Here is a 17,161-nt window from a genome sequence, read left to right as displayed (position 1 = left end):
ATTAAAGTAGGTGGTGCTCAATTGGATGCAATTTTATCTACTTTGTTTTTCCTTATCGATTTAACTAAACAAATTGCACATCAATGTATAAATTCAAAATCTATATGTGGTGACCAAATGTGGGGGATTTTTTAATGATATAATCAGGTCTTTTCTGGCATCTCATATCAGAGAAAAAATGCTTTATGCTACCTCCAAAGATAGACTTAGACAGGAGCTTGATGGTGTTCACTATGAGGTGCAAGCCACATATCCCACTAAGATGGGCATTCACATCATTGGGGATTGTACCATATTAGATTGTACAAAAAGTGTATGAATTTGAAGATCTTGGATTATAAAAAGAGTGACATCTCACTTCACATCTAAAGATTATCTTTGCTTATGGTTTTCTTTAGTAGAATATGTATTCAAATCAAAGATATTTTGTATAGAACCATTAAGTATGGTGGTCAGTGTATATGATGCTATAAAGTAAATAAATTCAATGTTATTATTCAATTATGGTCATCCCATATCCATAATATACTTTTTGTGTTGTAGTGACGAGCTCCCACATCATTTTGTAAGAAACTGAGCATTGGAAATAAAATAATTAAAATATTTTTTCTAGTCAAGTTAGTGTGTTATGTTACTTTCTTGAATATTGAAAATAATTACATTGAATATTTGTATTGATGTTTTGTACAACTACTGGATGTCTTGTCTGTGTGTGCTGTCCCAAGACTATCTTTTCTCTCTTGTGAGAAAATAGGAAACGGGTATTGAAACCAAACCAACATGCCAACCGATCTCTCATTCCTCACTTTTCATTCCATTTTTCCAAGGCCATATACACTAAATAAGGAAACATTGTGAAGGCTTCAGTTGTGAACTAGCAACCATGAGTACATTGAAGTGAAAGGAATCAATGGTGTAGAGAGAGGCAGATCAGTTGATCATCACTCTGCTTGGGGTTGGTAATGAAGTTGGTCATTCCTGTGTTTACATGACCTATAGGAACAAGACTATTTTTTTTCCATCTGGATCATGCAGGATTACTTCCTTACTTTTTGGAGAAGACAACTTTCAATGGATTGGTATTCATGACACATTCAGCCAAAGCTATTTACAAACTTCTGCTTTCTAATTATGTGAAATTAAGCAAGGTTTTAGTGTAGGATATGTTATTTGATGAGCAAGACATTATTCGATCCATGGATAAGATTGAGGTTATTGATTTCCACCATACTTAGGAGGTGAATGGCATCTGATTCTAGTCTTACATAGTTGGGCATGTCCTTGGTGCAGCAATGTTCATGGTTGACATTTCAGGGGTGTGTGTATTATATATTGGGGATTACTCACATGAGGAAAATTGTCACCTTCATGCTACTAAAACTCCACAGTTCTCCCCTGACGTTTGCATAATTAAGTCAATGTATGGTGTACAACTTCATCAGCCTAGAACTGTTTCAGAGAAAAGATTCACTGATGTTGTGCAAAGTGTTGTGTCTCAGGGTGGAAGAGTACTCATTCGTACATATGCATTGGTTCATGCTTAGGAGCTTCATTTGATCCTTGATGAATATTGGGTAGCATATCCAGAGCTCCATAATATTCCCATTTATTATGCTTCTCCTCTTGCAAAAAGGTGTATGGCTATTTATCAAACATACATCAATGCAATGAATGATAGAATACATACTCAATTTGAAGATTCAAATCCATTTGATTTCAAACACATCTTACCTCTAAAAAGCATTGAGAACTTTGAGGATGATGGGCCTTCAGTAGTCATGGCTAGTCCAGGTGGCTTGTAGAGTGGTTTGTCGAGGTAGCTCTTTGATATTTGGTGCCATAATAGGAAGAATGCATGTGTGATTCCTAGGTATGTAGTCAAGGGTACGCTGGCAAAGACTATACTCAATGAACCAAAGGAGGTGACATTGATGAATAGTTTGCAAGCTCCATTGAATATGTAGGTCCACTATATTTTGTTTTCTGAACATGCTGATTTCAGCCAAACAAGTGCATTTTTAAATGAGCTACATCCACCTAACATAATTCTCGTGCATGGAGAGGCAAATGAAATGGGATGCCTCAAATAGATGCTACTTTCTCAGTTTGTAGACCAAAATATGAGGGTTTTGTCACCAAAGAACTGTCAAATAGTAGAGATGCATTTTAATGCTGAGAAGATGGCAAAGACAATAGGTAGGTTAGCAAAAAAGATGCCTAAAGAAGGCAATCAAGTGAGTGGTTTACTGGTGAGAAAAGGTTTCACATACCAGATGGTAGCTCTTGAAGATCTTCATGTATTCACCCAACTTTCAACAAGAACTATTACACAGTCACTATTAATCCCTGTTGGTGTAAATACATACTTTACTATTTACACTTACTTAAGTTTACTTAGGTTAATGCATTATTTTATTATTTTTATTTTTGAGACACTTAGTAGTTTACACACCTTTTTGAGTTGTCATGTAGACAACACATGAGTGCACAACTCTATTTTAGCACATGGTGTCTACAACACTATTTTGCATGTCACATCCTTGTAGGCTTATCCTCTCATCACCACACTTACTTCTATGCTTAATGTAGGATAACCTATATCTGGTGGACATGTGCTTGGTTGTATGACACATCATGGTGTTGATTATGAGGCATTGTAGATGTATCTCAGAGGCCTTTATATATAGGCACTCCTAGTATACTTTTACATTGCATGAATCATGGCATATTGAATACATTGTCATTCTGATCATACTCTCTATCTCTTTGGTCTACCGTGTGCTTGTGTTTGAGTTCTTAGTTCCTGAGTGAATTTTGTCCTTAGGAAAATTCTTACAATCCTATATAAGAGAGCTTTCTCTATACTTAAGAGACATCTCCAAAAATTGTACGAGGGTGCAGAAATTTCAAATGATGAAGTTCCCACTCTTAAAGTCCATGGAAAAGTTACAGTGAAGAAAGAAGGAACAAATTATGTCATGTTACAATGGGTTTCTGACCCCATAAGTGATATGGTGTCAGACTCCATTATTGTAATGATTATGAATTTCAATCTAGAGTCTTCAGGGGCCAAGTCATCTGGTTGAGATTCAAAGGAAGGCAAGGTAGAGAAGGATTTTAGCAAATTATTTTAATCATTATTTTCTTCTTTGTTTGGAGATGTTAAGGAAGAGGAAGGAAAATTGATTATCTTTGTGTATGGGATTGTGGCCATAGTAGACCATGCAAATAATACCGTTGACTGTGAAAATGAAAACTTAAAAGAACGCATCAAAAATGAACTTAATAGAATGCATAATGCTATTAAACCTATTGGTACTCATTAGTTTTCTTCCTTTCTAGCATATTTTAATAGAAGGATCTTTGAGCTGCCTTTTGATTATATTCCTAATTTTTATGTGGGATAAAATAAAAATCAATAAAAAAATCATCAATTTAAAATAACTCATAATAGATTTGTTTAATAATGTCTCTAGAGTGACAATAAACACATATTGTCTCTCTAGAGATAATAGTTTTGATTGAAGAAATATTGTCTCCAAAGAGACAAACATGAAATTGTCTCTTATGAGACAAAATTACTTTTGTTACATATTGTCTTATAAAGACAATATTTAAAGACACTTGGTTAAAGACAAAATTTACCACGGTACAAAAATTTTTTATTGTCTAAGATTAAGACAATTGATCAATAAATTGTCTCAAAAAATGTCTTTATATCACCCTATATGTAGTAGTGACACAATTTCACATGCCCAAATCATTTTTTTTATTGCATTGGGTTTTCTAAACCCATTTTAGAAGTGCTATTAAGGGTATTCTTACTACTATTGGTTTCCTTCTTGACTCTCTTTTAACATAACTTTATTCAATATTATCCTCAATTCTTCTATTTCAATTTCATATGTGAAGAGCTAATTCTTATAGTTTTCATGGTTGGAGGTTGGAGCAAAAATGATAAACAACATTCTTGTTGATTTTTTTTGAATGTGGATATATTCTTTTTGAGAAGAAAACTGATGGCTTAATAACTCATCTTGGGTTGTCAATTATTTAGAGAGTAACAATGATGATACTAATCTATTATGTTGGTCATATTCTTAGGGACCACTTCAACCCTTCAATTATACTGGCCTTTACGTTTGTCAACATATTTCTAGTAAAGGAAGTTTGTAATCAATATCTTTGATTTGGGTATCAAATTTATCTATTCTTATAACCCATATGGAAGTCCTATTTATATTTGATTGTAAAGTTATGCTCAAATTGGAATTATTTGTTAGCAATTGTACATAATTCCTCTATATTTTTTATTTTATAGTAATTCTTGAATTGAAATTGGATATTACCAATTATTTGGTAGTCATGATGATTGGCATTGGGTATTATAATTTCTTTGAAATGATATTTTAGTATATATCATAGCTCAAGTTCTTGGGTCAATTTCTGTTGTATTTGTTGCCAGAATGTTGTATGGATGTATATCACACATAGCAACAACTATGCCTTCTTGATTAAATATATAGTCCTTTATCTTGGAGTTTTTCATCATATTTTTCTTGATACTTGTGGTTTATGGTGTGTGTACTAAATCTAATGTGGTACATTTTTTTTTTAACATCTATCTAATAGATAAGTTTAAAAATAGTTATTCAATTTCTAGATGTTAACTCTATATAATCTATAGTATGACATACAAAAGTTGTTTATACATTAGTACATTTTAAGAACTAGAGAACTACTTCAAAAAAATTATATTTTACTTTTCCATATATAATTTATCTTTTTACCAAAAGACCTTATGCATATCTTAGAAATTAGATAGGTGTTGAGTATAATCTCCAAAGATTTTGGAATTCAATCAATATAAAATTTTATGGAAAGATCCCAAAATTATGGAATTCAATCTATTATGCATATCTATAAATCCTACAATAAGAATGATCCCAAAATTTGATTTTGTATAGATAGGAGAATTGGGTGAACAACAGTTGGAGCCCAATTGCAATGATTGCCATTGTTGTCGGGTATGTCATTTTAGCTTCTACTCAATCTTCATTGTAGTGTTCCAATATTGTTTTAATGTCTAATTAAAAATGTAATTGGTTTTTGTTAAGTTAAAAATTAGAAATAATACTTAATATGCAACTTGTTATTATTATTATTTATGGCCCAATATGATGGACATCATTAAGCCCTACAAGAACTTTAGGGTTTGTAATTATGGACAATAAATACACAAGAATATGGATTTACATGGTTGCTTGTGTACTTCATACAATTACATGTATTTAGACATATAATCCCATACATGTTTTTGATCAATTCTAATAGAAGGTGCCTAACACTGGATCCTTCCTCATAAAATAACCATTAAATTAATACAATATTTTAATTTTATAGTTTTATTTTATTTTATAAAAATATTGAGTGTAAATATTGTTTAAGTTATGATAGGTAAGACTTAAAATATAAATTTAGGCTTATTAAAACATGAAGTATTAATTGAAAGTACTCTATATTGTACTATTGTTTTTTAGAGGGTACTAGCTCAATGGAAGAGTGTCTACTTTACAAGTAGGAGGGGTAGTTCAATTCCACCATACCCTAATATGGTTAATGATTAAGGAAAAAATATATGATTAAATTATTGACTAAATATATGATCAAATATGTGACTAAATATATGATCAAATATGTGATTAAATATGTGACTAAATATGTGATTAAATTAATGACCAAATATGTGATTAAATATATGACTAAATATCTCATCAACATGATTAAATAAGTGATTCAAATAGTTTAGTTGTAAATTTGGTCACAAGGTTTATGACATGCAATAAACTACTAATTGTCATCTAATCAAAATTAGTAAACATTTCTCTCCCGAATCCGACCATGTGGTTAAATTCATCGTGGAGTGGTTTAATCTTCACTAGTCAATTTCTAGCTTGAGATTATACTTGTATGGTAGATATGGGAGGCCAAAAATGAGAGGACATTAGTTCTAATGATGCTCGTAGTGCAGCACTATAAACTACTTTCAAAAGCCTTTCAATGTCTGAACTAGAAAATATGGCATAAATATGTAGGCATGCGAGTGAATGAATAGGTTGAAACCAATGATGATGATAATCGAAAATATTACATCGGTGAAGAGCTTATCAATATTGGTCATCTAGTTAGAAAACATTTGGTCATGTAATTATAGTGTTATTTCAATCTAGAAGTAATGAACCAAATGAAGTGTATCCATCTTCTTGCTATGGATTCTAGGTGAATAAAATGGTTCCAATTGTATTCCCAAAACAATTTTTCACATTTGAAATTTGAGGAATTGTTCAAATTCTAGATTCAGATAATTTTGGTTTTACTTATTTATCCACAACCAAATAGGCCCTTAGTGATGCATGGTAATGTAAATCCTCTTACTTTTATTTATTTATTAGATGTGGCACAATGGTTAAAAAGTGATTTCTTAGATCGAGAGATGGATCAAGGATAAAAATTGATTATTTGAGCTTATCTTTAGCTTTTGGAAAAGTTCCTCAAATAACAGAAACATTTAGATCGTGAGGTGAGCAAAAGTGAAGACTACAAAGATAAATTGATTTGTTGGTAAATTCGATGGTCAAGAATGTGGATCTCGATCCATGTGAAGATTCGATTTGTTAAAAAAAATGATAATTGAAGTCAAACCTTTTTAAATATTTTTTTTTCAATTTGAGAACATATCAATTAGTTGATGTACCTAGAATTATATCCTTAAAAAATTAAGAAAGGGTTACTTAATTTACTAGTGGGAAGATTGGAAGATAAAATTAATTAAAATTTATTAATTAATGTTAGGTAGATAAAGAGGATAATAAGTGAATATGTAGTGGATAAAATATGTTTTATTGTGATGTAGGAGCATCTTGGGTGCAAGAGCAATCTTGTATCATCCAAAAATATTTCATTTCAGTTGTTTGAATAAGGATTATCTTAATGTAGAGCTAGTGTCTATGGAGACTTGCTATTTAGTAAGTTGGTCATATGAGCTCAAAATATCCTAATTTTAGAGATGAAAATTCATCTTGGATATATCAGCCTACTAGTTGGAGCTCAATGCCATATCATATGTATATATGGATTTATTGTGAATCTTTGGTGTGCAATTTTGATATGAAAACTTTAGGCTCGTCATTGAAGGTCTAAATGTGCCTAGATGAGGCTCAAAAGCTCAATAGATGGGTGCTTGTGTGAGTCCTAACTTGTAGACCAAAAGATGAGGTTTCTAACAAGTGGTTATAATAGCCAATTGAAGAAATGGTTCGAGTGTTATGGCCTTCCAAAGTTGGATTAACCAAAACTTCCAAAATAAATGTCAAAAATTTATTTGGTTGACTATATATGTATTGTTAGGGCCTTTCTACCCTAGGTATTAAGTTTGAGTGTCTAAAACCTTCCTGACTAGGATAAAATTGCATATTTAAGAAATTCTAGAACATTCACTAGGAAAACTCTGGGTGATAGTTTGTAGCTTTGTCTTATAGATTACTATAATGAAGGTACTTGTTAGAAAGGTTAATCTTTCCTTCGATATATTAATTGGGATATTCCAAGGGTCCCTAAATGTAGTTTTTCCTCTTGTACACATGTGAACGACATGTCATTGTTTGTCCTTTATTCCACATGTAAGGACAACTCTTGTTTATTTCTTTATTTAGTTTATCCTCCTTAAGAGGATTGTGACACTTTGCACACACCTATTATGAATGTGGCATTCATAGAAATGGGAGTTACAAATGCAACTCCTCTCTCATCTCTATATAAGAGATGCTCCTCCTTCTTTCTCCAACACACTCTTAGCACTTGATGTTATTGTATTGAGCTACTTTTGCTCCAACACTCTCTCTCTCTCTTCTCTAGGCATTTTCCTTCATTCATAATACTCACAAGGGGTTTTCTTTGCTTTCCCCTTATAAATCCTTGTCTCCATTGTTGAACTATCTTGGTGTATGCTCTTGAATTTTTCTTATCTTATGGTAACATTGTTTCACACTTAACTTACTTGGATTGCTTCTTGTTCCTTGCTCAATATTATCATTTCTTACATGGTATCAGAGCTTGGCTATTTAATTCTTGTTTTAAGTTTTGTGTTGAAGGTTGCCATTCATTGGAGCACACCTTATTTGGAGACGTTATTGAGAGAAGAAGTTTGTGTTGTGATTTTAGTTCTTTTTAACAAATCTTGTGTATGCAAGTTTCATATTTTTTTTTACTAACCCTCTTTGGAAGGCTTGCCACCAAAGGGTTTTCTTGTAAAGTTTCATATTTTTTTTTACTAACCCTCTTTGGAAGGCTTGCCGCCAAAGGGTTTTCTTGTTAAATTTCAAATTTTTTTCTTGTTTTGGAAGGCATGCCGCCAAAACAAGAAGTATTACATGAGTAAAGTTTTCAATAACTCTCTCATTTTTATACTCCTTTTTAAAAAAAAAAATTACCTACTCTTTAAAAACTTTTAATATATTCTTCTATATTTATTTGTTGTATGCTATTGAAAATTTCAACCATACAACATAGATGATTTTTATAGGATTTTAATCCTTATAAATCTATTAATTTTTTTTTACATTGCATTTTATTTAAACCCACATTCATTCTTTACATTGCATTTGATTGGGCGGCCGCGCCACCCGTGTGCCACTCGTGCACTGCCACACGCCGCTGCGAGTCATTAGCGCCACCACGCACCACCGCGCGACACCAGAGCGCCGCCGCGCAACGCCGTGCAACACCAATATGCCACCGCGAGTTGTCAGTGCCGTCGCACGTTGCCGCTTGCATTCACCACCGCCACGCACACATAAAACATAGGCTCGAGCGAGATCTGCAACTTCGCCGAAGCCCTCATCACTGCCGTGCGGTATCAGCGACGCCCCACGCAAAATACCATAAACCCTATTGTAACTTCGTTCCACCACTTTCGCCACCCCCTTCACACCCGGCGTAAACCCTTCGGCGCGGCTTGCGTCCAGGCCACGCGGCAACCACCACCTGCGCAGCCGCATCCCTATCCTCTTTGCATTTTTTTAAAAAAACTCTGTAACCCCACCTTTTCCACCGACCAGGGCTGACCAAATCCTCCGCCCTTTGGCCATGCGGCAGCCACCGCCTGCGCTCCGCTCCCCTTTTCTCAACCATTTTAAATTTCCCATTCTTTGCCCGCCTTTTTCACTTTTTCAAATCTTGTTTTATTTCTTAAAACAAAACCATTGAAAACAAATATAAATTTTAATTTTATAAATTTTAAAACAAATAAAAATTTAAATTTTATTAATTTTTTTGTTTTCTTTCAAATCCATAATTCAAAAAAAAAAAAAAAAGATATATTCTTAATTTTATATATTAAAAAAAAAAAAACAATTTTTTTTTCTCAATTAATTTGATTTTCAAATTAAGGTTTTTTTTAAAAAAAAGAGAGAAATTTTTTTATCATGTCGGCCTTAATTCCAAAAATAAAACTTAATTATTCTAATTATCATTCTTGGAAAACTCATATCTCATTTATTTTTCGTTTTAAACACCTCTTCGAAATAGCCACTGACCCTTCTCTTGAACCCGGTTCAGCGGCTACTCAAGATGAGAAAGATACTTGGAAAGCTAAAAATGAAGAAGCTTTAGGGTTAATTGGTATTTCCATTATTCCAGATTTATATGTCTTAATTGCTCACTGTTCTAAAGCTCATGATGCATGGTCCATCTTGAAAACCAAGTATGACAGTGGCGATGAATACCGCAAAATACAGTTGCAGGATCAACTTGAAGATCTCAGGTATTCAAATTTTAAAAGTATGGATGAATTTCTCTTAAAATTTGATTCTCTTAAAAGCCAAATTATGGCCTTAGGTGTTCAATTAGAAGACATTCGTTATATTCATCTTATTCTTAAAAAATGTCTTCCTAGACAGTTTCAACAGTTTATAACTAATATTCATGCACATCTTGTTATTCCTACTTTAACTTCTCAGTTAACTTATGTTATTTTTCAAACTTTATTAAGACAGGAAGAAGCTAAGCTAATTCAGTTTGGTACCCTTAAATCAACTGAACATGCATTTGTGTCTAGAAATTCAAATAATAATTTTCGTTCCACTAATAATAATAATAATCACAAACAATATAATACTAATTCAAATAATTCCAACAATAAATTTCATGCAAAATATAATAATAATACCAATCATCCTAATAATACTCGTAATACTAATAATCAAAGGAATCATTCCAATTCCAAACCTCATTGTTCTTATTGTGGCAAAGATGGTCACATTGTCAATAACTGTTTTAAAAAGAAAAATGATAAAAAACCTATGAATAATAGTAACAATCATCAAAACTCAAACCATAAAAAAGGCAACTCTACTGGTTTTAATTCTCGTCATGCTTTTACTTGTAGCTTTAATCTTTGTAGACCTTTAGAATGGATTGTTGACAGTGGTGCATCACAACATGTCACTTCTCATAAAGAAATTTTTGATTCTTTACAACCTGATATTGCTAACATTCCTATTTAGTTAGCTAATAATCAGACTTGTAAAGTTGAAGGATTAGGTGATGTTACTATTCCTAATGGTAAATTGCATAATGTATTATATGTACCTGACTTGAAAACTATTCTGCTTTCTGTTTCACAGTTATGTCAGGACTATAAAGTTGAATTCTACAAAGATACATGTTATATCATAGATCCTCAAACTCTCAAAGTGATTGCTCATGCTAAAATGGATAATGACAATTTGTTTAAATTCCATGAATTTGCTAGTTCACGATATTCTTTACATACTTCTATTGATTTCAATATATGGCATGAAAGACTTGGCCATTTAAATTCTGATTATATTACTTTCATGCAAAAGTATAATATGGTTGATGGCTTGCCTCACATTATTCCTTCCAAGATTGCCTGTACAGGTTGTATGAGTGGTAAGATGCATAGGGAGCCCTTTCCAAGTGGAAAATCATGGTGGGCAACTCATAAGTTGCATCTTGTCCATAGTGATCTTTTGGGCCCCATGGAGAATACCTCCATCCAAGGTTCTCGGTATGCACTTACCTTTGTTGATGATTTTTCTAGACGAACTTGGATCTATTTTTTGCATAGCAAGGATCAAGTTCTTGATATATTTATTGAATTTTAGTTATATGTTGAAAGGAAATCTGGGTTTAAACTTAAAATTCTTAGAACTGATAATGGGAAGGAATATGTGAATAATGTTTTTCATTCTTATTTGAAATCATGTGGAATTAAACACGAACTTACTATTCCTTATACACCACAACAAAATGGTGTGGTGAAATGAAAGCATCGGACCATTGTTGAAATGGCTAGAAGTATGTTGCATGCTAAGAATCTGCATTATAAATTTTGGGCTGAAGCCATGTTTTGTGCAACTTATATTCTTAATCGGACTCCTACCAAAGCTCTCAAGGCTATCACTCCAGAAGAGGCTTGGTCTGGTAGGAAACCTAATTTACATCATTTACGGATATTTGGTTCTATTGCTTATGTTCATACTCCTAAACAGAAAAGGCATAAATTAGATGCTAAGTCACTCCTTATATGTTTTTTGGGTATGATGAAAACACTAAGGGTTATCGTGTTTATGATTCCATTACTAACAAAGTTCAAGTTGCTAGAGATGTTTGTATTGCAGAAAATGGAGTTCATGATTGCTCTACTACACATGATGAAAAATTTAGTGGCACTAAAATTGTGCTGGTGGAGGACCAACCTCCTTCTGTTAACCCTACTCTTTCTCTTCATCCTTCAAATCAAGTACCACCGATTATTTCTGCTCCTACAACTCACAATACTCAAGTAGATACTAATGATACTTTTATTACTAATGATTCTTCCTCTAGTGATAATTCCATCACAACTAAACGTAAACCTAAATGGGCTCAAAACTTAATCAATGAAGCTGATGATTATATTTCTAGATCTGGTGGAATTAAACATAGAAGGATTAATTATTGTAATTATGCTTTGATGACTACTATTATGAATTCTAACGATCCTAAGTCTTTTGATCAAGCTAACTCTCACCCTCATTGGCAGAAAGCCATGCAAGAGGAATATGATTCTTTACTTGCTAATCAAACTTGGGACTTAGTCAAATTACCTCATGGCAAGAATCTAGTTTCATGTAAATGGTTATACAAAACAAAATTGAATACTAATAATGAAATTAGTAAATTCAAGGCTAGACTAGTTGCTAGAGGTTTTTCCCAAATTGAAGGATTAGACTATAATGAAACCTTTGCTCCTGTTGCTAAAATGCCTACTATCAAATTAGTTCTTGCTTTAGCATCTAACCTGAATTAGCCCATTCATCAAATGGATGTTAAAAGTGCCTTCTTAAATGGTGATTTACATGAAGAAATCTATATGACTCAACCTCCTGGATTTGTTAAGAAAGGTATTGAAAATTTGGTTTGCAAATTGAACAAATCTATTTATGGTCTTAAACAATCACCTAGAGAATGGTATTCTAAAATTAATTCTTTCTTTATTTCTCAAGGTTTTGCTAGAAGTAAAAATGATCCTAATTTGTATATTAAACATACTAACAATGATATTATCATTGTTATTGTTTATGTAGATGATCTAATACTCACTTCTAGTTCAGATGCTTTGATTTCTGATATTAAATTCCAACTTAAACAGAAATTTCAGATGACAAATTTAGGTATCTTACATTATTTCTTAGGTATGCAAATTTTTCAAACTCCTAAAGGTATCTTTGTTTCTCAGAGCAAGTATGCGTATGATCTTTTAGAAAAATTTAAGATGAATGACTCTAACCATGTTTCAATTCCATGTGAATTATGAACTAAATTAATGAATGATATGAATACTCCTTTTTTTGATGAAACTTTGTATAGGCAATTGGTAGGAAGTTTAAATTATTTAACTCTTACTAGACTTGATATTGCTTATAGTGTTGGTTTAGTTTCTCGATTTATGTCTAAACCTCAACAAACTCATTTTAAAGTTGCTAAACGCATCTTAAGGTACATTAAAGGAATTATTAATATGGGATTATTTTATGATGCAAATTCTGAATTTATTTTACATGGCTATACTGATTCCGATCTAGGTGGAGATCCCAATGATGGTAAAACCACTTGTGGTTATTTTTTCTCTGTTGGTTCAGGTCCAATTTCTTGGAAAAGCAAAAAAGAACACTCTATTTCCCTTTGCTCAACTGAAGTTGAATATAAAGGTTGTACCAATGTTGCTAAGGAAGCTTTATGGATTAGAAGACTTCTTGATGATTTGGGTCTACCTCAACAATCACCTACACCTATACATTGTGACAATCAAAGTGCTATTGCCTTGGCAAAGAATCCAGTTTATCATGCATGAACCAAACATATTTCACTTCAACATTACTTCATTCGAGAACAAGTTGAAGTCAAGAAAATTATTCTTCTTTATTGTAAAGGAGAAGATCAAGTGGCTGATATTTTAACCAAACCACTTTCTAAAGAGAGATTTCAGTTCCATTGTAAAAATTTGGGTTTACAACCCGTTGATGTACACTCTCCAAGTAAAGATTAAGGGGGGGTGTTAGAAAGGTTAATCTTTCCTTGGATATATTAATTGGGATATTCCAAGGGCCCCTAAATGTAGTTTTTCCTCTTTTACACATGTGGAGGACATGTCATTGTTTGTCCTTTATTCCACATTTAAGGACAACTCTTGTTTATTTCTTTATTTAGTTTATCCTCCTTAAGAGGATTGTGACACTTTGCACACACCTATTATGAATGTGGCATTCATAGAAATGGGAGTTACAAATGCAACTCCTCTCTCATCTCTATATAAGAGATGCTCCTCCTTCTTTCTCCAACACACTCTTAGCACTTTATGTTATTTTATTGAGCTACTTTTGCTCCAACACTCTCTCTCTCTCTCTTCTCTAGGAATTTGCCTTCATTCATAATACTCACAAGGGGTTTTCTTTGCTTTCCCCTTATAAATCCTTGTCTCCATTGTTGAACTATCTTGGTGTATGCTCTTGAATTTTTCTTATCTTATGGTAACATTGTTTCACACTTAACTTACTTGGATTGCTTCTCGTTCCTTGCTCAATATTATCATTTCTTATAGTACCCATGTGGCTTAGTATATTGTAATTCTAAATTCTGTAATTCAGCATTTGTGGTACTAATAAGAAGCCCATACTTTATTGTTGCAAATCATTTTTATTTCTTTATTTTTGTTATGTGTTTATGGTATGGAGGGGATTACTCTTCTTCGAGTGATATTGGAGCTATAGTTCTTGAGGTGTGGATAGATCACCAACTATGAGGCAGTTCACACCATGAGTATGGTTTGGATGTGTGTGTAAATGGATCACTAATTGTGAGACAATTTACATTAGGGTTTCAACCAAATTATGAAAACTCCTCCACAAAGAGAGCATGCTAGGAGAGTCATAGGTGTTACACCTGAGGGTTTTAGAGTCCTCCAGAGGAAAATGCAAGCATTTGAAGAAAAAATACATTGAGGAATGAATCTTACCATAGGTAGTGATGAAAGTGAGGATAAAAAGGAAGAAGAAGGAAACACTGATCAAGTAGTAGAAGATGAATTTTTGAAGCTAGAGGAGGAAAAGCTTTTCAAGGCCATTTTAGAGATTAGAAAAAGACCCCTGTTTGATGTTCCCACATTTTTGGGAAATCTTAACCCAAAGTAATTGATCAATTGGATCAATAAATTGGAAGAGTACTTTGAATATGAAGATATTGAAGATTTAAACAGGGTCAAGTTTGCAAAGGCAAAACTGAAGGGTCATGCAAAGATTTGGTGCTAGGAGATCCGATTGGAGTAAAATAGAAGAGGGAAAGACAAAATTGCCAAACAAGATCGAATGATAGCTTAAATGAAATGAAAAATTATTTGTGTAGATTATGAGCTTGATTTTCTAAAGAAGATGCAAGGTTTGAAGCAAGCGGGAAGATTTTTTCAAGAGTGTATTGAGGAGTTCTACTGAGTTCTCATCAAAACCAACCATGTTGAAGTTGATATGGAGAAAGTATCTTGTTATCTTAATGGGTTATGGCCAAGAATTCAAAATGATCTGAGTCTAGTTTGAATGACTAGTATTGAGGAGGTGTTCCAATTTTCCCTAAGAGTTGAGAAGAAGCAAACAAAATAGTTTGTTAAAAGGAATAGTGGAAGAGGTTATAGTGGAAGATCTAGTGGATGATCTAATAGAGGTAAAAATAATGATAACAAGAATAAGGATGAGGCTAGAAGTAGAAGTCATAACTAGAGTGGAAACAATTTTGATTGTTTTCAAGAATAGAAAAATAGAGATCGGAGAGGAAGAGGAAGAGGGAAAAGATCTGGAATAGGGGGTTTCTATGGAAAATGTTTTCACTATGGAGAAGAATGGAATAAAATATTTAGATGCTCCTAGAACCAAGGAAGGACAATTAAAATAATAGAAGGCTAACCTATAGTTTCACATATTGATGAAGATGCCAGATCATCACATTCTAAATATGCTAAAAGAGGAGAAGTCCTAGTTAATAGAAGAGTCCTGGTGAGTGGTGAGAATGAACCTGATCAAAGGAGGAGTTTATTTTGCACCAAGTGCAAATATGAAGATAAGTTTTATGATGTGATCAGTGTTAGTGGAAGGACTGAAAATTTGGTGTCAGAAAAGATGCTATCAACGTTGAAGCTGAAGAGGCAAAAACACCTACATTCATATCTTAGTTTTTGGGTGCAAGATGACCACAAGGTCATTGTTAGCAAGAAATGATCAGTGAAGTTCAAGATTGGAAGCTACCAAGATGAGGTGTTCTGTGATATCATACCTATGCCCATATGTCATATGTTGTTGGGTAGACCATGGCAGTTTGGCATGCATTTTGTACATGATGTGCAAGAAAATATCTACACTCTAACAAAGGACTAATTGAATAATAAGTTAAAGCCATTGAAGGAGAAAGAAGAAAAGGTATGTAGTGTTGCTAGAACATGTTTTATTTATGGAAAGGAGTTTATCCAAGGTATGAAGCATGAAAAATCACATCTTTATGTAATCCCAAAAGATGGTAAAGAAGAAGAAGATGAGGTACCTAAAAAAGTAGCATTTTTGTTGGGAGAGTTGCATGATATTGTGTTAGGTAATGTACTTGATGGGTTACCCTAAGTAAAGAAGATTAGTCACAAGATGGATTTGATTCTAGGAGCTAGTTTTCCAAAAAAGGTAGCACACAAAATGATACTAGTAGAAAGTGAAGAGTTGAAAAAACAAGTACATGAGTTGGTGCAAAAGGGGTTGATTCAAGAGAGATCGCTTCCATGTATTATACTAGTGGTATTAACAACAAAGAAGAATAGAGAATGGAGGATGTGCATAGATTCTTATGCTATCAACAACATCACAATCAAGTATAGGTTTCCAATGCCAAGGATGGATGATATGATTGACTGTTTGAGTGGAGTTGTGTATTTCACAATGATAAATCTGAAGAGTAGATAGCATCGAATTTGTATTAGAGAAGGAGACAATTGGAAGACTACCTTCAAGAAAAGAGAATGATTATATGAGTGGTTAATTGGGTTTTTTGGGCTAACTAATGCATATTCAAAAGGTGTTAGAGAAGTAGAGGGAAGAAAAGTTGTTGATAAACTTGAAGAAGTGCAATTTTGTGAAGAAGGAGTTGGTGTAGCTAGGATTTGTAGTCTCAATAGAGGGTTTGGAAAGGGACTTGGAGAAAATGGAAGCTATCCTTGAATGGCCTACTCCAAAGATTACTAGGGAGAAGGGTACCTTCAAGACAAGGGAAGGATTATACGAGTGTTTAATCATGCCTTTTGGGAAAACTAATGCATATTCAAAAGGTGTTTGATAAGTTGAGGGAAGAAAATTTGTTGTTAAACCTGAAGAAGTGTAGTTTTGTGAAGAATGAGTTTGTGTAGCTTGGATATATAATCTCAGTAGAGGGTTTGAAAATGGACCTAGAGAAGGTGCAAGCTATCCTTGAATGATCTACTCCAAAAGGCACTAGAGAGGTAAGATCTTTTCACGAACTGGCTTATTTTTACAGAAAGTTCATAAGAGGTTTTAGAAATATTTGTGGACCCTTG

General features: G+C 33.2%; 1 pseudogene; it reads left to right on the top strand.

Moving 5' to 3' along the window:
- Nucleotides 1-883: 883 nt before the first annotated feature.
- LOC149563029 (cleavage and polyadenylation specificity factor subunit 3-I-like) lies at nt 884-3,326 on the top strand (annotated as a pseudogene).
- Nucleotides 3,327-17,161: the final 13,835 nt, after the last annotated feature.

The sequence above is a fragment of the Cupressus sempervirens genome, chromosome 4 (genome assembly GCF_028749045.1).
Source record: "Cupressus sempervirens isolate cs-2001-9-10 chromosome 4, ASM2874904v1, whole genome shotgun sequence".
In the NCBI taxonomy this organism is placed as follows: domain Eukaryota; kingdom Viridiplantae; phylum Streptophyta; class Pinopsida; order Cupressales; family Cupressaceae; genus Cupressus; species Cupressus sempervirens.
Note: the sequence above shows the minus strand (reverse complement) of the source record. Positions and strands in the feature narration are given on the sequence as shown.